This window comes from Castor canadensis, chromosome 6, assembly GCF_047511655.1.
Source record: "Castor canadensis chromosome 6, mCasCan1.hap1v2, whole genome shotgun sequence".
Classification (NCBI taxonomy): Eukaryota; Metazoa; Chordata; class Mammalia; order Rodentia; family Castoridae; genus Castor; species Castor canadensis.
The window spans coordinates 71,735,346-71,759,469 of NC_133391.1; the positions used below are offsets into that span (position 1 = coordinate 71,735,346).

Below are 24,124 nucleotides of genomic sequence, written 5' to 3' on the forward strand. Positions count from 1 at the left end.
AATTTAACTTGTTTTTTTAGATTCAGAGTCAAATGTATAAAAATCAGTGTTTGGGGCAAAGACATTGGGTCCGACATTAGCCAAGCCTACATCTGAATATTGTTACTATTGCTACTATTACCTAAAGATATTCCATGACAAGACCTCAGTCAATGTCCTCTACCAAAGTGGGCCAAAGAAAGCAATTCTTTTTCAAATATGAACTATCCTTAACAGTGGCTACTGGAACTTTCTTACTGGCTGCAAAACTTCTATTTAAATACTGATTTGAGATAAAGAGAAAGATCTTTACAGATTCAACTAATAGGTGTCAATGCTAAGACTAACCTCCATGAGAACAACAATCACATCCATTTCGCCAATATTCACCTGAGAACTTTTAGATAGTAGGGCTCAATGATAATTTGAATTTTTACCAATAGTATGAATGAATTAAAGGATGACTGAACCAATAAATGACTACTGTATGGGAGACACTGAAAACACAGAAATAAACAAGGCATTCACCTTCATTCTCGAGAAAAATCAGTATGTATTAGGCTGAATTTATGTTTTCAGCAAATATGTATTCAGTACCTATTATTTTGAAGCCACTTCCCTAGTTACTTCAGCAAACAAAACAATCATATTACCCCCTAAGGTGAAGAAATATTCCATGATCATCAGGTAGATGTAGAATTAAAATAATTTTATCTGCCAAAATATGAACTATGAAATAATATAATAAGAGAGTCTTATCTAAATGAAAAGGGAAGAAGAAGAACAAGAGCAACTCTGTCATTTAACTGAGCCTTGGGATTTACAAGGATTTTTGTTTTGTTTTTATCTGATCAAGGAGGAACAGACAAAAGGACCAAGACAATTAGGTAGGTGGACCGGGGGGAGCGGGGGGTGATCTGGTAGAGGATAAAGCATGAGAAATAGAAAGAAACCAAATTGTGTAGAGCTTAAACCCATCTGGAGGAGTTGGAACAGTGAGAAACTTGAGAGCCCTATGATCATGTTTGCATTCTATAAAAATTAATTGACCATTCTATGGACAGAACCTTGAGGAAGAAACAAGAGATGTTGAGAAAACATTTGAAGGATACTGCTTTTTAATCTAATCAGATAATCTATGTCTTTTCATTGTAGATTTAAGACCATTTACATTTAAGGTTATGATTGAGGGATATTTACTGTTTTTTATCTTTCTATTAGTTTTGGTCCAGGTTGATTCTCAGGTTTCTTGTTATTTTCTTTCACCATTATTCAGCTTTGAGTTTTGCTGGTTTGCTGAGGTTAATATATTTGATAATTCCTAGTTCACATGTGTTTATCTATTCCACTTTTAAATTTTATTCTTTCCTCTTCTTAATATTCCCTTAAGTATTTTATGCACTGCAGGCTTGGTGGACATGAACTGATTTAGATTATTCTTATAAAGTCTTTATTTCTCCATCAAACTGAAGGATAACTTTGCTGAATATAGTAATCTTTGTTGGCAGTTATTTTCTTTCAGTGCTTGGAATATATTGTTCATGTTTTTCTGACTTTTGGGGTTTGGTTTGAGAGGTCTGAAGTGATTTTTATGTGTTTATCTTTATATGTAAGTAGGCATTTTTCTCTCTCAACTTTCAATACCCTTTCTTTTTTCCTAGTCCTGGCATTTTAATTATGATCCGACATGGCAAGGTTCTTGTCTGGTCATGTCTATTTGGTGTTCAAAATGGCTTCTGTACATGGCTGTCTATGTCTGTTCCTATGGTTTGGAAATTTCTACTATAATTTCATTGACTAGGTTTTCAATGCCTTTAGTTTATATTTCAGTTCATTCTTTTACACCATGGGTTCTTAGATTTAGACTCTTGATCATGTCCAAGAGTTCTTGAACATTGTGACATAGTTGCTCATTTTTTAAAAAATTGTTGTCTGAGTGCAATATTTCCTTGATCTCACCTCCATCCTGATATTCTTTCTTCTGCTTAATCTTGTCTGCTGATGATGTTGTTTCTTGTGGTTTTTATTTGATTTATTGATCTTTTCATTTCCAATATGTCTGGGTATTTTCACATTTTTAATTTCCTTGCTAAATTTCTCACCTATGATGATGAGTTTCTTGTCAAGGTTTTGGATGGTTTTCCTATCATCATTTATCTGTTTGTTTGAATTCTCTTTGAGGTCTCTGATAATTTTTAAAAGCAGGCTTTTGAATTCTGTATAAGACATTTCAGCCCATTCAGTATTTTTTTGATTCATTTATTGAGTTGCTATGAGAATTTTGGAGAAGTGATATGGTGAAAAGTCAAAGAGACAATCATGGTATTCTTTTAGATATGACAATGGAAAATTATGAGAAATGCCCAGAACTGAGGTTATCTTGGACATAGAGCCAAAAACAGATCTTGGTAACAAATTAAGTGTGGAAGGTGGTACATGGTAAGTGTAAAGGGACACATCAAGGTGAACACATAGGTTTTGGACAGATTAATCAGCTGCAAAGAAACAAAGCTATGGAGGGAGAAGATGAAAAGAAAAATATTGGCAGTAAATGATTGCAGTAGTAACACAGAACACTTTAAATTTGAGTTGCCTACAATTTGCCCAAATGATAACATCAGGAAAGCACTTAATATCCTCAAAAACTTTTCCTTTGATAAAAACCAAAGTTCTTACTGTGCCCTGCATGGACATTCATGATCTAGGCCCTTACTGCTTCCTTTATCTCATGTCCTGATTTTCTCTCTATCACATTGCTCCAAACAGATTGTCATCCTGGATGTTTCTCAAAGATTTCAGCCCACTTCTACCCTAGAACCTTTGCACTTGCCTTTCTCTATACCTGGGATAGACAGTCTGTTTCAATGTCACCCACTCAATAATACTGTCTCTGCATACTCTGTCATAAAAATTTCACAAAACTTCCATTATCCTCTCTGTGTTTTAGCTGTGCTGTTTAGCACAATTTGATATATTTTATAATCCTTTACTACTTTTTGTTTTGTATCCTCCTTTAAAAAAATGCATGGAAACTACATGAAGACATGAATTTTGTCATTTATAATCACTAGTAGTATATTCGAAGTGATGAATACAGCACTTAATAGAGGCTGAGACTTATAAGGTATAAGACTTTACCCTTACCCTACTTTTGAAAAAAACATGTTGGTCAGCAACCCTTTAATGGAAACTGGCAGAAGACTCAGACTTCTGGGTCTGAGACAAGGGTCTTTCAATCTTCAATACTGGTTAGAGTATCAACATTTACCTGGTTTCCTAAACCCCAGTTTCCACAATCCAGATCCAAGGCACAGACTTGAAGAAACTCCCTATGTCCCTCTATGTACCACTTGAGGATTTGCAAATGCATGACAGAAAAAGAGAGAAAAGAGATGTCTGCATATTTATCCAGATTATGAGGGCCTCCTCATAATCACAGGAGAAGTTAGGGATCAAGCTAACTAGCTAACCACAAGAACTGTTCCCTATCAAAATTTAGGACCCACCCTCCTTTCACCTTTCTTACGTAGGTGGCAATTCCCAAGCCTGGAAGCCAGCTTATGAAACAGAGTTGATCAAAAACCAAGGATACCTATTACACACTGTGGTAGGTGGAGCTTGTGTTGCCCTCTTCTATATGAACCTTCAGTTCCCAGATTCTGAAAAGAAGTGGAAAGTTCAGGACAGTGTTCAACCAAACTTCAGACCCAGAAGTGCAGCAATGAAGGTGCCAAGTGTCTTTCTTCTCACTGCCTTGATCCTGTTCAGTTTACCTGGTAGGTATCTTTGCATATATTTCAAATTTGAGTCAAACTTTTTGACTGCTTGCTTTGCTGAGCAGAGTACCTTCTAGAAATTTGACTTAGTGTAGTTTTAGCTAAGCTTAGCTAGTCCTTTGATCCTAATGAAATGAAATAAAATCAATAAAAGAAAACTATAGAATAATTTTTAATATAAAATTAACAAAACATTTCTGGTGAGAAAGGCCTGGAGATAGAAAGTTTTACTCTAGGGACATGGTTGACTCTTTGCCAGAGATAAGGTAGAGAAAAGAAAGATACTTCAACTTTAAATCCTTTTCTAACTCTTTAAATTGGCTTAAGGCCAATTTACAAACTGGAAATTCTCATGGAATTGCAGAAAACAGATATATTTCTGATCTGTAGGATGACTGGGGCGTGTACATTCAGCTTGAACAGGTGATGTGCATAAATCCCCAAACTTCATCTTGACAATGTTGTCAGATTGTGCTGAACTCAAAAGATTGAGATCACTTTCCTTTTTATCATTGGAAATGAACATTTTCAACTTTACCTTTAATCTACCAGATAGTATTATTGGAAGTCAAATCAGTACTTTGTCAAGTAGAAGAAAAACACTTGTTGCATTTGCTAAATATTTATGGGAGCAGAGGTCCCTTTCCCCCTCCTTATGCATTAAATAATATAAATAGATGCCTATAGTGAGCACATGCTCATCAATTTTTTTCACTCATCTAGATTCTGAAATCAAATAGGACCTATCAACAGCATCAGGTTCAGACTATTCTAGGAGCTCTTCTTCTCTGTACCCTCAGAGATTCTTGCTATCAAAACTAAATCTCATCAACATTTCTTCCTGTCAGTACTACCAGATAAATGTCCTTTTTATACAATGAACACATTCATATCCACAGTTGCCATACCCTACATTATGTCAGCAAGACCTGCTCTTTTGTAGAGAATACAGCCAGTTTTTTTAAATTCAAGAAATGTAATTGGATTTAATTGGATATATAGTCAGTCTGTGTAATGCAACTGTGGGAAAAAGCCATTTAGGAACAGATACCACATTGGCGAACAAGCCACAATTTGCAAAACTTACAAAAGAAGAGTTAAGTGTAATTGTATCAGAATACTTTTGCTGGTTAGGTCTGATAATTCTTTTTTCTTAGCTGGTTATAAATGATCCTTACCTCTATCTATAAATTTTAGATCCAGGTCTAGTGGATAGTTTTAAGAATGTTAGTAGACATTAGTTTAGTGCCTGATAAAATTCAAGTAGTAAATAGACAATTTCTATTTCCAAGAGAATGAACCAACTTTCTGAAATGCCACATTGAAATGATTTGGTAACAGTTAAATTTTATTGAATTTTTTCAGAATGTTAGCAGGAAAGGCATGAATGGGAAAACAGTCATCTGTTTTTGAAAGAGGATAAAAAATAAGAAGTGGGGAGTGGAAGGTGTCAGGAAAGAAGTCACAGCTTCTATGAAAACAGTATATGCTCTGCTAACTAAGAATATATCTGGGTTTTCCCATTCAGGATTCAATTTAATATGTCTTCTTTATGTTTTCTAGGTAATGATGGAAAATTCTGTGCAGGAGTATTGGTAAGGAGAATTTTATAATTTCTTATTTCTTAGGCTGAAACTGTTATATCCAACAAAAGTGCAGTCTAGCAGTCACCTTTCCATTTGTCCTGAAGTCAAGATGAAGAGTCTGAATGCTGTGAGACTAAACCTGTTAAGTGCAGATAATTATAGCAGTTTCTCCATGCCCACAGTTCTATGATGGTGACAAGTTCACTGATGCATGAACAAGTGCTATGCAATTTTTAATGCTTGCTGTGAAGGAGTTTTTAATATACACTAGTGCTTGCTGGTAGGACAAGTATTTTAGATAGAAGCTTTCTCAAGTCTACTCCAAGTAGCCCTTCTTCTTAGACCATTTGATCACATTAGTGTTAAGTTTCCCCTATACCAAGGTGTAGCTCTGATTTATAATGAACATCAGAAAACAACTTAAGATTGTTCTCTAGAAAAACTGTTTAAATCCCACTTTTCCATGTTTTCCAAAAGGTTGTAGACATAAATGTTCAATACATTTGAGACCAGAGAAAGAAGTCCCCTCTTGTCATTGTATTTATGTCTAAGGGGAGGCAGCTAATAAACCCAAAATTCATGAGTGAAAGCACTATTGTATTTGTGTTAAGTATTGTGAAAAAGATCTGATACCATTAGGAATGTAACCTAGTTAGAGAGATGAGAGAAGGTGGCCCCAAGTGAGAGTTACTGAACCATGCAGGATGAAGCATTAGCAAAACATAACTGGTGGGCGGATGCAGCAGAATGAATTGATTAAGAACTAAGGCCCAGGAACTAGAGTGACTGGGTTTGGATTCTGGATCCAGGAATTACTACTGTGTCACTTTGGATGATCTCATCACGTTGTGACTCATTGTCTCCACCTAAACAATAGTATTATATTAATAATTTTACATAATAGCTATAAAATAGGCAAGTGAATAGATAATTGACAATTTTGTTTAAGGGATGAGTTTTTTAATGTTGGTCAATAAATGTTTTAAGTAGAATAAGACACAAAAAGTACTTAAGACATTTGTTGGTCTATAACAGTCATTTAATGATTATTAGCTCTTACTGTAGTAGAGGAACCAGAGTACAAGGACTCCAAAAAGAAAGACATGCAGATATTGCACACTTAAAGGAAGATCTGTAAGAGTATGCTACAGTGTGCAAGGAAGAACAGGTCCCATGCAGCTAGTTGACATAAAAGAAGCCAGGACAAGCAGTAATTGTGAACTTGGATGTTATCTCACCTGTCTAAAATAACCTCCCCATAATAGCATTGTAAAATATGTTGGAAAATAATAAGATCATTCTTATTTTGCTGATGAAGTTTTGAGGCTCAGGGAGGAGTCAATAGACTCACCATGTCACACAGCTTATAAATAGCAGCAGCATATCTTGAAACCAGATTTTCTGACTCCAGATCTTAGATTTCTTGTCTTGCAACACACAGTGTCACTCTCCCAAATACAGCTATTTCCCCAGAGAAATTAAAACTATTTTAATATTTTACTATAAATTAAAAGAATGGTCAATAAGGGAAAATGTTTGTGTTTAATTCCACTTTTAGCCTTTTTGCAACAAGATGCCTTTAAAATGCCCCGATGTTTTCAAACCTATCTGTGGGCTTGATGGAATTACTTATTCCAGTGAATGTATTCTTTGTAAGGAAAATATGTGAGTAGAAACTTTAATTTTTCATATATATTTCTAAAGCCTCTACATATTATTAGCATGAAAATCTTCCCTTTTCATTTATTTGGTATGTGATTTAAAAATAACTTGTCTGATAAGAATCCAGATTTTCACAGCAACACAGTATATAGTCTATATTTTAGGAAAGCCTGTGTACACAAAATACCTTTAAAATATTTCTTGAGGATAACAGTGGTTATTCTCTGTATTTCCTGTGCTTTCTACAGTCCCCAAATATGCAAATATAAGTAGATCTGGGCAAGCAAAAATCTATTATATAACATTTTTATTCAGGAATATGAGAACTAGCTTAATGAAGTTTAATTTTCTGAAGTACCTAGAAATAAGTGAAGGGAATCAGGCCCAGGGAGCCCAGGAAAATGGGTTATAAGTTGTGGTAAATGTTAGCAAACAAGTAAATAAGCAAATAAGCAAAGGATTATAGACATAAAGCAAGATGAAAATGTCTTCATATTGAATGGGCTCAAGAAGTGACTCATGATAAGCTGCCATTTAAACAGGGGTCTACATTTTGGCAGCATAGAAAAAAGAACATTTCGGGTTAAATAAACTGTGAACCAGTAAAAACAAAAGAGATTCCACAAATGACCCAAAAACACTTGATTTTTCTGGGACTCACTTGATAATAAAAACTGACTTAGGCTCAAATAACTAAATTTCCATTATCCTACAGCATGAATTCCTTTCCAAATAACACAAACCCTCTTGGGCTGTTTTAAATGATCACAGGCAAATCTCAGAATTTAGCCAAGAGTATGAAAATAGCTCTACAGAGTAAGAAGTTTCAGACCCCAAACTTCTGCTTTGTGGTGAATCTGTATCCACTATGAAGACTTGTAAAAGGAATTTGTTGCTTTTCTCATTACCTGTTTTGTTGACATTGGGATTAAAAATTATTTTCACTCAAGGGGAGGAGAAAGCAATAGAACACAGTGAGACTTGGGAAATTTCCAATTGCCAAGGTCAAAAGGCCTTCTATTTAGAATGAAAACTTGGGGAAATGTGAGTAATTGGCTGGAAGGTCATGTTTCCTTGGTCTTTAAAACCTTCTAATTCCTCCTTATTCTTTCAAATATGTGTAATTAGAAAAGGAATATTTGGGTGCCAGAAAACATATTTTCCTATATATGTTAGATAAGAAAAATGTTAAGAGATAAATTTGGCTTTTCTAAATACAACATATTTCCTGAGGTTCCATATTGCTTTTATTCTGTTGTTTATTAAAATCTCCAAACAAATCTGCTGCATAGTAACTAGAGCCAGGGTCTGACCCTTCTGGATGGTTTTTGAGAGGAGTATATAATACCAAGTAAGGATGTATATCTGGTGGTTCCCTTCATCATTAGCTGCCTGGCAGGTAGATTCAATTAAGACTCTTTGTATTTCTTCTATGTCTTCTTAGGAAATCTATAATGGTAAAATCATTTCTATAGATTGGCATCATCTATCAGAACTTTCTGTAATGATGAAAATACTCTCTATCTGTGATCTACAAAACATAGCCACAATCCACTTGCTATTAGTATAGCACTTAAGCATGGCTAGTACAACTGAGACACTGGATTTTTAACATTACTTAAATTTTTATGTAAATTCAAAATAACCAAATGTGAAACATGCAAAGACATGACTATGGGAAACAAGTCAACCTATGTGCTCTCATAGATGCTTCTGCTTATATAAGTAACTTATTTGGAAATCAGTATTATTAGCCTTAATGATTATGGGACATGGAAGTATTAAAATCTGTTAAAATGAAGACTCAACAAAGTCCAGGTATAAAATGATATGAGTGTGTAGGATGTTCTCTATTCATAGAGAAATACAAGAAATTTGTAACTCAAATTATTCATGGAAAGGATGACTAGAAAGATGAGATATATGGAAACAGACTTATGAGAAGCTATTATAGGATTTAGGAATATTAAGTTTGGAGAATGAAAAAACATTGGAAAAATAGTACAGGGAGAGGAGAGAAAAAAGGTGTTTTTATTTGTAAAGGAGAATAACTTGTATCATATATAATAGATATTTGAGTTTCTTTGGCAAGATATCTCAGTTTTGGATCCCCAGATTTCTAATATGAAATGTCAAACAATTAGAAGTTCCTACAATTGCTCAGGTATCAATTAAGATGGAAACCTGGTAGATAGTGCAGTAGCATAGGAGCAAGAGAAACAACAATAGATTCAAGACTAATTTCAGGGGCTGACTGAAATACCCCACAAGATCTGGAAGTGTAGTAAGGAAGTGATGTTTCCTTTCTGATCCCTAGTGACTGTAATAATAATCAATTATTTGATGGACAAGTGAATGAATAAATGGATGAAAGAAAGATAAACTGGAAACATCTCTGTTTTAAATAAAGCTGATGTGATTTTTCCATTGTCTTTCTCTTACAGCCAATTTTTTTGTCAGTAAAGTTTAAATTTATTATGTTTTTTTCTCAATCGGTTCTATAGGGAACGTGAGTATCCTGTTCTTGTTCGAGCAGCTGGGTCTTGCAAATCCTGAAGGCTCTTGAGGCCCTTATGATTTTGGGCTAGCCACATTGTTGAATAAATGCATCTGAACACACCACATGCTTTCCAACTGCTTCTTCCTTAAATGCCTGCATGATTATATTGGGGCCAAGGCACTTGGACAAGACTCAGAATAGACAGGGTTTTATCAATTCAGCAATTCTGTAATTTCAGATAGGATTTCCCTCACAATATCTTTTCCTTCTACATTTTACTCATATTCAAGTTCTCTGTATGAGAAAATATGATTGAAGATATTAAATTACAGGACAGAGTGGATCATGAACACATGTGATCCATGTAGGATTGAACTACCATTTTCAGGAATAGTTGGAAGACTCTAACTCTGTCTCATTTTACCAATTGAAATAATTCCTTCAAATTTAAGTGAGTGTCTATTGTACCTGTTCTAGGATTACATACATGGACATAGTGCTGCCTGTCTGGTAGAATAGTTTGATACTTGAAAATGTCCATATATTTCAGAATGTAAATTTTATTTCAGAAATTATCACCCTTGATGAATTATTGAAAAACAAGCAAAAAAAATCTACATTTTCTTAATAATGCTGTTGGGTGATCTCTGGATTTTTCCTTCATTCTTTCCCAGCAGAGGTCATTTCCCATTACCCTAAAATGATAAGAAGTATGGTAAATCTGTATGTTTTCCCTGGTTACTTAAAGTCTGGATTGCCAACCTTGTGCATAAATTTAGGTTGAGAAGAAAAAAAATGTTTATTAAGGGCTCATAAGGATTTCAACCTTATGACACAATGACTCAATCACTCTCCAGCTTAGTTCTGACATTTCACAAAATTCAGGACTTACACAAAGCTTCAAACCATGAAAGGAGAGAAGAGTTACATTAGGATTTTGGATGGATGCTGGCATAGGGTGGGCTGTTTTGTTAGTTTAGGGTCAGGCAACAATTAGCAATCTCTGGACAGCTTCTCAGAAGGAGAAAGGAATATTTCAGTTCAATTTTGCAGAAAATGCCAGTGTCCCAAGGAGTGATGGTTTGGTTTCTTCCATGAAGCTAGCTTGCATCCTGGAACATATGCACAAGCTGCAGGGTCACAAGTTTGAATATAGATATTTCTAAACTCTAATCTAATTGTCTCCACTCAACTCCATTTTGTGAGCTGTGGACCAAAATTATCCCATTTTGAATATATATCTTGACAAGATGGAGGACTTCATCTACAGTTTCCCTTGAAAATCTGCTTCAAAGACTTGATGGGGTATGTATTGGGCAAATCAGGATGAAGGGAGTGACCTAATTCTGAGTTAATATGAGGCATGGAATTGCCTACCTTCAAACCATCCCCAAAAAATGTTTGGACAAAGAAAGTGGGGGCAGGGGACTATATACCAGAGGAACTGATTGTGAGGACTTTGTTTTATATGTGAGCCCAGTAATCCTGTAAGATTTCTCTTATCTTGTGATTAAACTTAGAAAAGTGAAGTCATCTGATATCTCAATTAAGGACATCCTATAATTCCTTTTCTTTTTTTTTCTTTTATTATTCATATGTGCATACAAGGCTTGGTTCATTTCTCCCCCCTGCCCCCACCCCCTCCCTTACCACACACTTCCCCCCCCCCCCCCGCTCAATACCCAGCAGAAACTATTTTGCCCTTATTTCTAATTTTGTTGTAGAGAGAGTATAAGCAATAACAGGAAGGGACAAGGGTTTTTGCTGGTTGAGATAAGGATAGCTATACAGGGCATTGACTCACATTGATTTCCTGTGCGTGGGTGTTACCTTCTAGGTTAATTCTTTTTGATCTAACCTTTTCTCTAGTACCTGTTCCCCTTTTCCTATTGGCCTCAGTTGCTTTTAAGGTATCTGCTTTAGTTTCTCTGCGTTAAGGGCAACAAATGCTAGCTAGTTTTTTAGATGTCTTACCTATCCTCACCCCTCCCTTGTGTGCTCTCGCTTTTATCATGTGCTCATAGTCCAATCCCCTTGTTGTGTTCTTAATCCCACATTCCTGATCTCCTATAAACTATACATCTGCAAACCCCCTTATAACATTGCCACTTATCAACCTAGGATGGTATTTCTTAGTTGCTTATGCAATCCTATGATCTATTTCTAATAAACTAGGAGTTTTAGCCCTCATCCTCTCTAATCTTATCCTAGCAATCATTCACATATTCTAGACAACAAAGGTTAATACTCCATCCACTTAGTCAATGCCCATTCTGAATTTTAACAGCTGACTTTTTTATATTTACATGATTTAGAATACAACCACTTGGACACCCTTTCACCATTATTTTCCTGCTGAATTCATCCTTTATTTCCTCTTTATCTTAATTCTAATACCTCTAAAAAACTTAATAAAAAGCAAAATAAATAAATGACAAGTTGTTGTAGTATAACTTTGTTTATGGTATTACCAGCAAACAAAGTAGCAGAGTTCGACATTTAACATAGGGCTGACCTAAATTCCATTGCTTTGTCCCTGCTTATTTCTTGTATAGGTACTGTGTATAACATCCTCCTATCATAAGGTCCATTGTGTTTGTATTTCTATAAATAAAGAATTTCCCCAAAAGAAAAATATCTCTAAGTATTACAAAATGGGAGAAGTAAATACAGCTTGAAATCCCAAGTTCCAGAGACGCAAGCCTAAAATGGAGACGTGAATAGATAGCTAATAGAGGCTGAGAATCATCAGGATCCCTACTATAGTAACAGTTGGGGGCAGATTGCTCACTGAACCCAAAATAACCAATGAAAAGCTATTCCACACTTGCAAAATGAAGTTGCCTAGCACTCATATTTTTTGATATTTCTAATGTACGTGTCTTGTGATTCAATTCTGTCCACTAGAGGATGCCATAGTTTGCCAAGTGACAAAGCTAAAAAAGAGCCTGACTGACCTTACCAAATTTTTGGTAACAGAGGTTGTGTTTGCAAGATGGCTCCCAGAGTCTTATCTGTGATGCTAGAAGACACTTGCAGCCACTCCTAGTATTAATTACTTTGAATATTTTAATAATTGAATGTTATAAATTATCATGGACAATTGGACCATTCTGGAAGTATAGCAAGAAGAGTTTGGAAATTATAAGCAGAAGCAAGACATAAACCCAGATCATCTACCTGTAATGGCTCTGCTGTCTGGCCTGTCAGAAAGCATGTGATACTGTGTCCATGTAGGTGGTTCTGTTTGAATGAAGGTGGCTGAAGATTAACTGAATGTATGTTCTGCCTCTTCCCATGGTGTGTCCAGAGCCAAGTAATAAATCTCCTTTCTCTGCCTTTACCATGCTTCTTTACTTGGCATTTAAAGGTGGTGGCATGAAATACATTGGACATTTATTTCCATTTCTATGACCCATTTTATACCAACTACGTGGAAATAAATTTTATTGCATAATAAAGAAGGCAATTACAATTTTTAAAAAGTGCAAAGCTCTTACTTCTTTAATCTTTACCATTGCCAAAAATTTGATTATATTTATTGTTTAAATAACAGGCAACATTTAACTAAAAATATCGACAATGTAGATAATAAAATAGTGTTTATTTATGGAAATTATACACATCTTTTGCTTTTAAATAAGTCAAAAGTCATTAAAAAGCTAACAAACAACAAAAAACCTGTTTGGAGATCAGGCAAAAGCCACTTACTTGAATGGGATCTTTGGGGTTCTATTATTTTTAAGTATATTAAACATAAATAAACAAAAATGGAGGGCACAGTTTAATTACTATAAAGCTAATCACCTATTGACACTTATTGTAAATTATAAACCATAAAAAAAACCCATAAATGTTAGTTTTGGTCTTATCAGCATGACTCATTGAGATTAATCCAGTCAGCAAATCCACTTGAACAGCTCTGTTTATCTTCAAAAAAAGTGTGTGACAGGTAATCATCAAAAGTCCAAAAGACTTCCTCCTTTGTCCTCTATAAATTGTGCTATAGGTACTATAGATTGACATTTCCTGCTATTTTTTCAGTTTGAGATTTTATAGTTCATGAACTGCTCCTGTGTATTTCCAATAAACTATAAAAGTTTTAATGATCTGACTTACTGTTGACAGGTGGTAGTAGCTTCAATAATAAGAAGGACAAAGTAAATCACAATGCTTCTGGGTTTTATATTCTTCCCTATTGGACAAATAAAAGGGAATAAGACAACACTGGGGATTAATAGTCTCTAGGAGAAGAGTTGAGTTAGAAACAGGAGCAGAAAAGTGAAGACCAAGAGAAAACTACAAAGAAAACAAGAAATACATAATTGTGAAAGAGGAAAAAGCATAATCATGCCTATTATTCATAGAGTAAATAAAGAAAAGCAAAACAGAGAATGAAGCTCCTGACCAGACAAAGATGGAGAAGCGAAGACAGTGAACAGAGTGAGGTCAGAGTACATGTGGTTGTAATCAGCCACATTCACAATAGGTTGCCTCATTATGGACTGCTCAGGCTGACTTTCAGTGTGTGTTGACTGTATTCGGGGTTGAACTCAGGACCTCACATTCAGCACTCTATCACCTGAGCCATGCCCCCAATCCTTAACTTTTTAAGGATCCTTAACTTTTCTTTTTTTAAAAAACCCTTTATTCACTGAAAGCAATTGCATGTTCTTTTCTTACAACTTACAATCATATTTTGATCATTTATACTATAAGGATGTTTAAAATCTTCAAAAGATTCACTTACTAACTTTAATAACTTACGCACATAAATCATCATAAGGTGAAAGTGAAAGAGTAATAAAGATAGTGAGAACAAACCTGTGTGTGCAATGGTTTGTGCCAGCCCCTTGTGTTGTGCTGGGCTTCCCATGTGTTGTCACATGGAATCCTCAAGAAATCCTGAGATTCTGAATTTAGGGATGATGAAATTGAGATTCCAAATAACTCAGGGTCAGAACTAGTCCAAATGTAGAGTCCTTAGCCTGTCATTATGTCACACTGTCAGTCTCTCGTGGCTGCTGTTGCTCCTGCCCTACATAACAGTGACTTGCCTGTGGGAAATAATAATCCCAAGTCCCCCAAGATGGCATGTTCTCTGGTCCTCTGTCCTACTCTGACTGAATGTACTACTGCTTTACATCCAAATAATTCACAGGAACACACATGCACACACACACACACACGCACACACAAACACTCACTCACCATCTAATTTTTCCTTGACTTATCTGAATGCAGGTATCAACTCTCTGAGAACCTTCTATCAATCTGCTACAGCTCAATGAAGTTCTTTCCACTTTTTGCTCCTTTTTTGTGCTTGCCAAATTCTGTGTCTTTCTAAGATCACTACCATGGCAGAAGACCTAGACTTCTCAAAGTTTTCTTCTCTTCATTTATCAGTTTTCTGTCTCCTAACAGTAGCACTAGAGCAGTTTAATTAAATCAATTTCATAACCAAACAACATTCCTTCCTCTATCCCATGCTCACTATAAAATCCCTGCTACCACGCAGTACAAAATATCCAGACAAAACAAAATTTGCAGTGGAACTTGGACCATGGAATTCATTCTTAAAATATATGATCTTTCAAATCCAGTCTTGTCTCTTTTCCCCATCAATTGCCGTCATCATGCCCTGTGTTACCTCTGAGAAAGTTTAATGCTCTACTTGCCTGAGTTTACTCCAACATACCTTCTCCAAAGCACTCCGAACAATGCCAGTTCATCCTGAAGCAGAGAATGCTTCTAAATCACAAAAATATTTTTTATTTCACGCTGATGAAAAAGTTATAATGGCTACACATAGTTTACTAAAAAAATGGTCCTAATTTAGGCCAATAGTTCCTTGGCAACATAAAACCCCACATGTCCCTGTTTGAAGTATTTTTCCCATTACGTTATCATTCTAAACAACTTTATTACCCATCAAAATTGTTGAATGAATATCACACACACACACTCACACACACACATACAAACACACCAGTGCTATCATTTAACATAGGATCTCAAACTTTACAAAGCATTTGAATCACTTGAAGAGCTTCTCTGCACTTTGATGGCCAGGTCTCACCCTCACAATGCTCCAAAGGACCAGCCCATTTTGGAGGAGCCCAGTGAGTCATCAGGTAGCTCAGTGGTGTTTCTATCAAGAACTTTACCTGCTTTCTCAAGCTGATCTCCTCTAAATTCTCACAATAATTTGCTGATTCCTGTCTGATTGTAGTGTAGTCAACCTGAAATATAAGAAAGTATATTAAAGTAAAATGTGTTCAGTACAGCTTCCAGTACAGACTAAATTGTGATGCTTTTCAATAAATGAACTACTTTGTGCCTTGAAATAACTATTTTCTACCAACAGTTAAAAGACCAAGAACTTTTTTGTTCACTTCTGTATTACCAGAACTTAGAATATGTGTTGGCACACAGCCTCAAATGAATAAATAATATCAAAAGGATTAAATGAGATCATATATATGAGAAATGTGTGCATATTTGTTTATTTTTCTGTTTTAGTTTCCCAAATAATTATCTATGAATTCCACATTACACAATCACAGCACAATATCTGTATATCAACTCAATAAAGTTAGTTTTATATTCCAAAAACTCAAAGTTTTTTTAAGTTATTTTTTCATCTTATTTGAAAATTCCTCTTTGAAAATTGACTAGACCAAATGTTTAAAGAATGTAATCAAATGCTTTTATTTAATAATGTTACAATGAAATTTTAAGCAGTAGATACCTTGAGGGGGGAAAGCCTTTGGAAATTAAATGATTAATTTTCCATTTTGTACTTCAATATTATTTATCTATATTTTGTGGTTTCAAAACACATTTGGATTTTGTTTCAAATTATGTAACTAATATCCAACATAGATTCTGTTTCTGCAATTTCTGATGTACTATGCTACAGAAACTGTTTCCATTCAGTATTACATACTCTCTCTAAGTGTCCCAAATATCAGGCAACAGAAATTCTTCCTTATCTACTAGCAAAACCAAGAATGAAGGAAAAAACCCTGCAATATTCCTTTTGGAAGGTTTTTAAATGCTATTGAAGAGCTTGTCATAAGGAATAATTCAACTATTAAAGACAGTAAGTTCTCGGGCATTAATTCTTTTGGAGCCCAATCCAGATAAACCAAATGTTTTCAAGCCACACCAACTGCAAGTACCCTCTCCATATAACCTACAATATCTGAGAACTCAAAAACTCTAAAATAAAAGTGGAAAGAGTGCTTTAACTCAGCTTTATGAAAACATGTCATGTTTTTCTTAGGAAATAAGTAACACAAGATGTAATGAAACCAACAACTCAAATATTATTGAGAATCTAAGCATATTTTGTGAAAGTTTTCATAATGATGAAAATACAGTCATCTTTTCAACCGAAAAACATTACCATAGTTCTTGGGAAGTTATCCTTATTAAAATGTTGTACATTTACATTGTTCAGTGAGTTTTTATGCAGATACATGCTGATGAAACCACACTAGTTTCTAATTCCACATCCTCGATAATATTTAATATTGTCAATCCTAATTTTAGTAATTTTACCAAAATAGTGATATTTCATTATAGGTTTAATTTTACTTCTCTGATGACAAATTATGCTGAGAATCTTTTTGTGTATCTATTTATGTATCTTTTTCTATTTATCAAAATCTTGTGTGTAGTTTGTTTGCCTTATCACAATTATTAAGTTATGAATGTTTTTGATTTTCCTCCAAGTGTGTAACTTTACTTTTTATTTTATTAATGGTGTTTTTAGAGAACATTTTATAGTGAAGCTTATTCTATCATTTTTTTCTTTTTATTTCTTAAGTAAGAAATATCTGCTTACTCCAAAATTGCAAAGCTTTTTCCTGTACTTTCTTCTAAATGTGTTCTAGTTTTACCTTTTCGCATTTCGATTTGTGATTCATTTTGAGTTCACTTTTGTCTATGTGATACTTTAATATTTGAGATCCATTTTTCCATGTCATATTCTAGGGGTTTTTGGTACCATTTACTGATATCATTACAATAAAAGAGAAAAAGTGCATTTGTGGTATTTCACTCAAATACAGAGTGGTATAGTATCATTCCTATAACAGAAGAGAAAAGGGAGAGTGGGGGAGGTAGGAGAGAAAAAGGGAGAGCAGGAAAAAAAGGAGAAATGAAAAGGGAAGTGTAATAAAAGAAAAAGAAAAAGAAAACACATCTAAGCAGTCTTCTGAATCAATAGTCACATTCCTATGCTTTCTATGCAGCAATTTCTGAAGTCAGTCTATTTCCACAAACACATATAAATGAATTATCACATCTTGGTTCAAGAACTACCTCTGAATAGGTAATGTATTAATTCAAAAAAGATCAAGACAAAAATCACAGATTATTAGTCAAACAAGTCTCCCAATCGTTTTTGCTGAGTTTCATTGGTGCCACAGAATTAAATGTACCCTAAAGCTTTAAATAGTTCATTTACAAGTAACTGTGCTTAGCAAAAATATATACCTTATAGAGAAAGAAAAGACCTCTTCCCTTATCCATTGCTGGGTTCTTAGTGTGGCACCTATAACATGAAACATTAACAAGAGAAAAGCATACAAATCTATTGAAGGTAAATTTTATGTAACATGGGAGCTTTCATAGAGAAATGAATAGTTATGGGGAGAAAGAGAAGAATTGAAAATGCTAGATTTTTGGCTAAGTCGTATGAATGAATAATTGAGAAGTGGATTAGGACTGGAAAAGAGACAACGGATATCTGGTTTGGGGAAAGTTTTATTACGTGGCGTGGAGATGCATAAGAGGTCATTGGTTATCTGTCTGGATCTCAGGGGAGAGAGCACAGATAGAGATATAAATTTGGGGAATTTTCCAGCAAATAGACAGTGTTGAAAGCTATTAAAGAACATAATAGCTGTGACAAGCTAATAGAAAAAGAAATCTTGGTCAGATAGCGATGCCATAAAAAGTATGGCCAGTTTAATAAGAGGAAATCAAAGAATACAAAGTCATAAAAGACAAGATATAAAAATACCTCTCTAAAAAAAAGAGTTGATGGTCAGCTGGATCAAATGCTACTGAGAAGTTAAAGAATGGAAGACAGGAATATCTGCTAGACATGTTATAGGAAGGCCACTAGTGACACATGAAGAGCACTTTCAGAGAAATGATTATCAAACCAAAAGGCTACCATGGAATGAGCTGAAGAGTGGATGGAAAGTGAAGAAATAGAGTAAAAAAAGATAACTACTACAAGAAATTTTGCTGATAGGAAGCAGAGAAGTGAGGTGACATGTGGAGAGAAATGCAGTCAACAGAGGTCTTTGGAAGGGTTCAAAGCATATTTGTTATACCAGTGTTAAGCACAGAGGGAAAAAACTGATAGTGTAAGAAAGTAGGGGTTAATGTAGGTATAACATGGTAAATCTTGATATCTGGGAAGCTTAGTCTCCCCTGACAATGTTTTACACTTTTTTAAAAGGAGAAGCTTTTGAAAATGATACAGTGAGCATGCTCAGAAGCACTGACTAGTACTGAGCAGGCACTGAGATTCCAGAGACCTACTCCTATTCCTTGATTCCTCTCCCTCTAGTATACACCTGTGGCCTCATCTGGAATTCTTTATTCCAAATTAACATGAAAGGAAGCAAATGAGTTCTAATTACGAAGGGTTTTGTATATAATGTTCACATTGAGCTATTAATGCATTGATACAGCATTTGAGCCCTATTCAAGGCATATTTATGATAAAGTGAAGAAAGCAAGACTACAATTTACAATAACGTCCAGCAGTTTCCTTGGTTTTTTTTTTCTACTTTTTTGGAAAGTTAGATGAAGCTACTTACATACTATTTCATAGTCAGTGACTATAATGGACTGTCCAGGTCATTAGTAACTTGAAAAAAAAACAAGACTGAAGATTTGGTTAAAAGAAGATGGGAGGGAAAGGTATATTCACAAACTTCTAGGGATAGATGCAGAATGTGAGGATATTTGTGTTCCATATGAGTGCTCAGTCAAGTGTACCCACTGCAGAGGACATTCTAAGAAATCGTATGGACTAGGTGATGTGTTCTGGTATATCAGCAAATCTATTTTCCTGGGCATTCCAGTAATCACTCAATGAGACCAAGTTAAAATGCCCAAGGCAGTAGAGGTGACAACTATTTATTGGACATGGAGTTCACCAGGGCTGATTTGACTACCAGTATTGCATGGACCCATCCAGACACTGATGCTGAGTCCTATGATAACATCATTCCTGGTGGACCAAACAGCTATACAGTATTAGAATGATCTTACCTCACCCCTTCCATAATAGAGGAAGAAGTGATTTACCACCACTAAAAGAGACTGTCATTCTGTCAGTGAATTTCCCATTCTTACAGGTAATGCCTTCATTGGTACACTTATGAATGCCTTATTTAGAGGTACAATATTCCACATAGCATTGCTGCTGTATTAGTTTCCTATTATTACTGTAAAAATTGCTACATACTTAAAAGATGTAAAACAACACAAATTAATTAATTTACTTACAGTTTTAGAGATCAGAAGTCTAAAGTTAGTTCCAATGAATTAAAATCAAGATATTTAGAGTAGCCACAAAGCTCTTTCCTCCAGGGTGCTCTGAGGGAATCATCTATTGCTTTGCCTTTTTCAGCATCTAGTGTCCACCTGTAATCTTTGGTTTGTGACCCTTTCCCATCTTCAAAGCGCATCATTCTACCTCTATTTTTGCCTTCACATGGCCTTCTTCTCTCTTGTAATAGGACCTCCCTCATGAGCAAGTACTTGTGATTACATCATTCTTGTGATTACATCATTGGGTACTGCACAGATAATCCAGGATACTCTCCCAATTTCAGACTCCTTAATTTAATCACATACAAATTCCATTTCATCATGTAATATAGTATATTCACAGGATTAGTTGGTAGACAAATTAGGTCACCATTATTTGTGCTATATAACTTTAGGCTAATAATTTATTCTACAGAAGATAAAGTGTATCAAGGGCCCCACCCCCATAAAATTCACTGATCTTATTGTATACGCTATCACCCAGAAACACTATCCCTACTCTTATATAAAACATTAGAATGTACTGTTAAAGACTAGTACCACTTCCTGGTTGAGAAGTGGTACTCAAAATCACTCCAAAGGTGTGATGCAATCCTAAAAAGATGTGGCATCTGATTTGAACCAACAATGAAAATATGATGTTCTTTCTGTCATTACCAGGATTCACAGACCTTGGAATCAAGGGATAGAATCAAGGAATGGCCAAGGTGAATAATTTTGGCTTCATGTTTGTAAATTTAAGCTCTGCTTCTTTCGATGTCTTTATTCCCAAGAGAAAATGTCTCTACCATATGACATGATGGCTCCATTGATCTGTGAAATAGGGACCATCATGTGGCTATTTGGGAATCTTGTCACTGAAACAACAAGCTAAGCAGGGTACTCACTCTCTGTTTTTGAAGGCAAATAGAATGCTAGTCCACAGAGGGATGAGTGGATTCTATCTAGAACCAAAAGGCCCCCCTGAGGTGCCTCCCAGGTGAATGTAGTACTTCTGTGTTCAATAATGAAAGTTGCTGGAAATCTACAGCAACTCAACAAAAAGGACTAATAAGAGCTCAGATTCTTCAAGAATTAATGTTTGACTAATTTCAACAAGTAAAGACTGAAATGAGGGGCAGTTTGAGTTCAAAGGGAACATGAAATGAGCAGAAGAGGGAATTACAAATATCATGGTTGCCTCACTGCCTGTTAATATCAAGTTTTAGAAATTATGACTGTGGTAATTATATATATGATTTTGGTCTTGCTTTTTACATAATATTTTTGTATATTAATCCATTGTTACATCTTTTCCTTTTCTACCCTACATTATATCAGATATGGGATGATGGATATTTTTATAATTTAGTATTTAAATTATAGGAAACCCAGGGTAAGCACATTTTGGTTTACATGCAAAATCATTCATCATATTATGCAAAGCAACCTATCATCATGACTGTTATTGAATTGAGTTTAAATAAGGGTAGAAGGGAGGTGAGTGAGCACTGTGTCACCAAAGGGTAAACTATGTGGATTATTTGTCTATTAGTTTATAAGCTCTACCCCTACTCTTTGGAGCTTTTTCTGTGCAACGGCAGGAATGGGAGTTCACCAACCATTTTTATCAGGCTCCTTTGGCAGCAGAGGCTAAAAGAGATGGAAAGAAGGGAGGACAACCATTCCATTTTCTGCTGTCTATAGTACAGTACATCAAGAAGTGATAGCAACATCATTAGAAGCACAGTCTCCTGAGATCCTGCTCAAGTGCAGTAGTGTGGATCCAACTGTAGAAGCAGCAACAGCAAGAGGACTGTAAGCTCCTGCACCCGTGCTCAGCAGCATGGATGCAATTTCATCATTAACGACAGCACCTCCAGCAGACAGCTGGCAAGAGCAACAAGGCTTCAGGTCAGGTCCAACAGCAGCTTCTAGTTTCTAAGTAAAAGCCTTCTCTCTTTTTGTTTTTTCTAAGCCCCTTGTGACTGCATTAAATCTATTTTTTCCTTCAAATATTTAGAATGATTCCTGGGTTTGACACTAACCGACATAGATATGAACCTCTGTTTTATAAGACTGGTAAGAAATCTATTTTCCAAGGCTGCAAGTTCTTTCTGATCACTGTATCCTAACACAGAATTCTTGTTTGGAAAATCTTAGCTAGGCAAACAGTGTGCATAATAGAAAAACCATTTATATACTCTCAGGCAAGTTAAATTACCTTTCAGGGTAAGTTTCTTTAAAATGAAATAATGAATACAAGTTTGCTCAAAGAACTGAAATAAGTATGTAAACTGAATTACACAAATTATTTGCTTATGAAAACTATTAATGATTTAAGAAAAAAATTAAATTAATAGGAGAGGTGATATTATCTAACTATTATAAAGGTTTGGAAGTTTCTATCCATTCTCTGACTTTATCCTTTTATTATAATTCTCTCTCTCTCTGTCATACTTATGCACTCTCAGTCTTATCTCATTTATATCTCTTTCTATGTTCTTTCTTACTCTTTTTCTCTTCAATCTTCCTCCTTCTATTATGGATCTATAACCAAAGAAACATAACTCAGCATCTCCTGCCATGGTTAAGGTCACTGAATATAGTCCTGTTGTCTCAACAATTATATCTGCAACTAAAAAGTAAGTTTCCCAGAAATTATAAGCATTATCTATAGAATATTCCTCTGTGGTGTAAAGAATAGAAATTACAAAGTCTATAGAACTGTGATTCAGATACCACTTTATTAAGTGGTGATTATGCTAGGGATAAATACTTAAAAATAAACATGGGAAGCTCTGAAGAGCAAGATAATGGTCCAGATTCAGGGAGAGAAGTCTGGTCCTATCTGAAGATGATGCTGCTGTGTTGATGAATCCTAAAACATGTGGTTTAGGATTTTGTTTAGGATTTCTGATTCTGCTATGCTGAATCAAAATCCTTTTAAGCAAACAATAAAGGGCTGAAAAGTCAAAGAATATGGTGTGTATATGAGACAGTACAAGAAGGAGATCAAATTAGGGGGAATGAAGAAAAATGAAGATTATGTCTTCCCATCATGTAGAGATTCCCTACCATTAGCTTACTGCTAATGAAGAGTCTTGTGAGTCTAAAGGCACAGAGTTATCTACTCAGTTCCTCCAGTCTCCTCCACAGCACTACTACCAATCCCAGTGCAGTCAGGCTACGTGTTCTGAGCGTACATGGATGAGGGTTTCTTCTGTTCACTAGATAGAATTCTGAACACACTAGAATGGAAGAAAGGACTACTGCCAAGGGACGAAAACCACAGTCGTCAAAGAAGGCAAGGGGAGGACGGCTCAGTGTGGATGCTGATGTAAACAACATCTTATGGGTCAGAGTAACACCCAAAGCATGGAGAAACACAATTAAACACCGGGGAGAGTTATCTTCAAGGTAAAGATTATCACTGCCCCAGTGTAACAAGTGCACCTACTTTTCCCTTTACCACCTGCCTCTGTTCTTGCCTTTGTCAGTCTGTCCTTACTGCATTTAGCTAGAGTTCTACTGCAATAGAATGAAACATGCCATCTCTACAAACTGTGTCTGTGAGAATAAGTATTTTTTGTGTATCTGATTAGGAAGGAGGATGTTTATTAATTTATGGTTTAAAAATCTGTTTAGAATTTTCCTCTCAAACATTCAAAGGGTCAAGTGTCAGGAGTTACTTACCTAATATAATATATTCTCAATAAGTTGAGAAACACTTGTATCAATGATGATAAATTCTGAAAGGAAGCAGAGGAATAATTTGACCTATTCTAAGGAGTCTGTGAGAAATACTTCCCTTGAACTTCATCAAGATAGACAGAGATGGAGGTTGGGAAAGTGAGGCCTCATAAAACCCAAGCAGCAACAGCTTTCTCAAGAGAGCATTGGCTAGGGGTCTGTCTCAGCTGATAGGCAATGTACTAAGGAACTAATTTGCACTATGACAGAATTCATTTAGCAGTAAGGAGATTTGCACTTTTGTCCCAAGATAGTGTGTTAGTCACTTCTCATCACTGTGAAAAAAAATACCTGAACAGATCAAC

General features: G+C 35.3%; 1 protein-coding gene across 6 annotated transcripts in view; it reads right to left on the bottom strand.

The window, feature by feature from the left end:
• The window catches only part of Scgb3a2 (secretoglobin family 3A member 2), a 174,834-nt gene that overhangs the window by 125,168 nt on the left and 25,542 nt on the right, over positions 1-24,124 (bottom strand). For all 6 annotated transcript variants that reach the window (XR_012449011.1, XR_012449010.1, XM_074076704.1 and 3 more), the window contains one exon: positions 15,671-15,745. The gene's annotated coding sequence lies outside the window, so the exon portion shown is untranslated. The remainder of the gene's footprint in view (positions 1-15,670; positions 15,746-24,124) is intronic.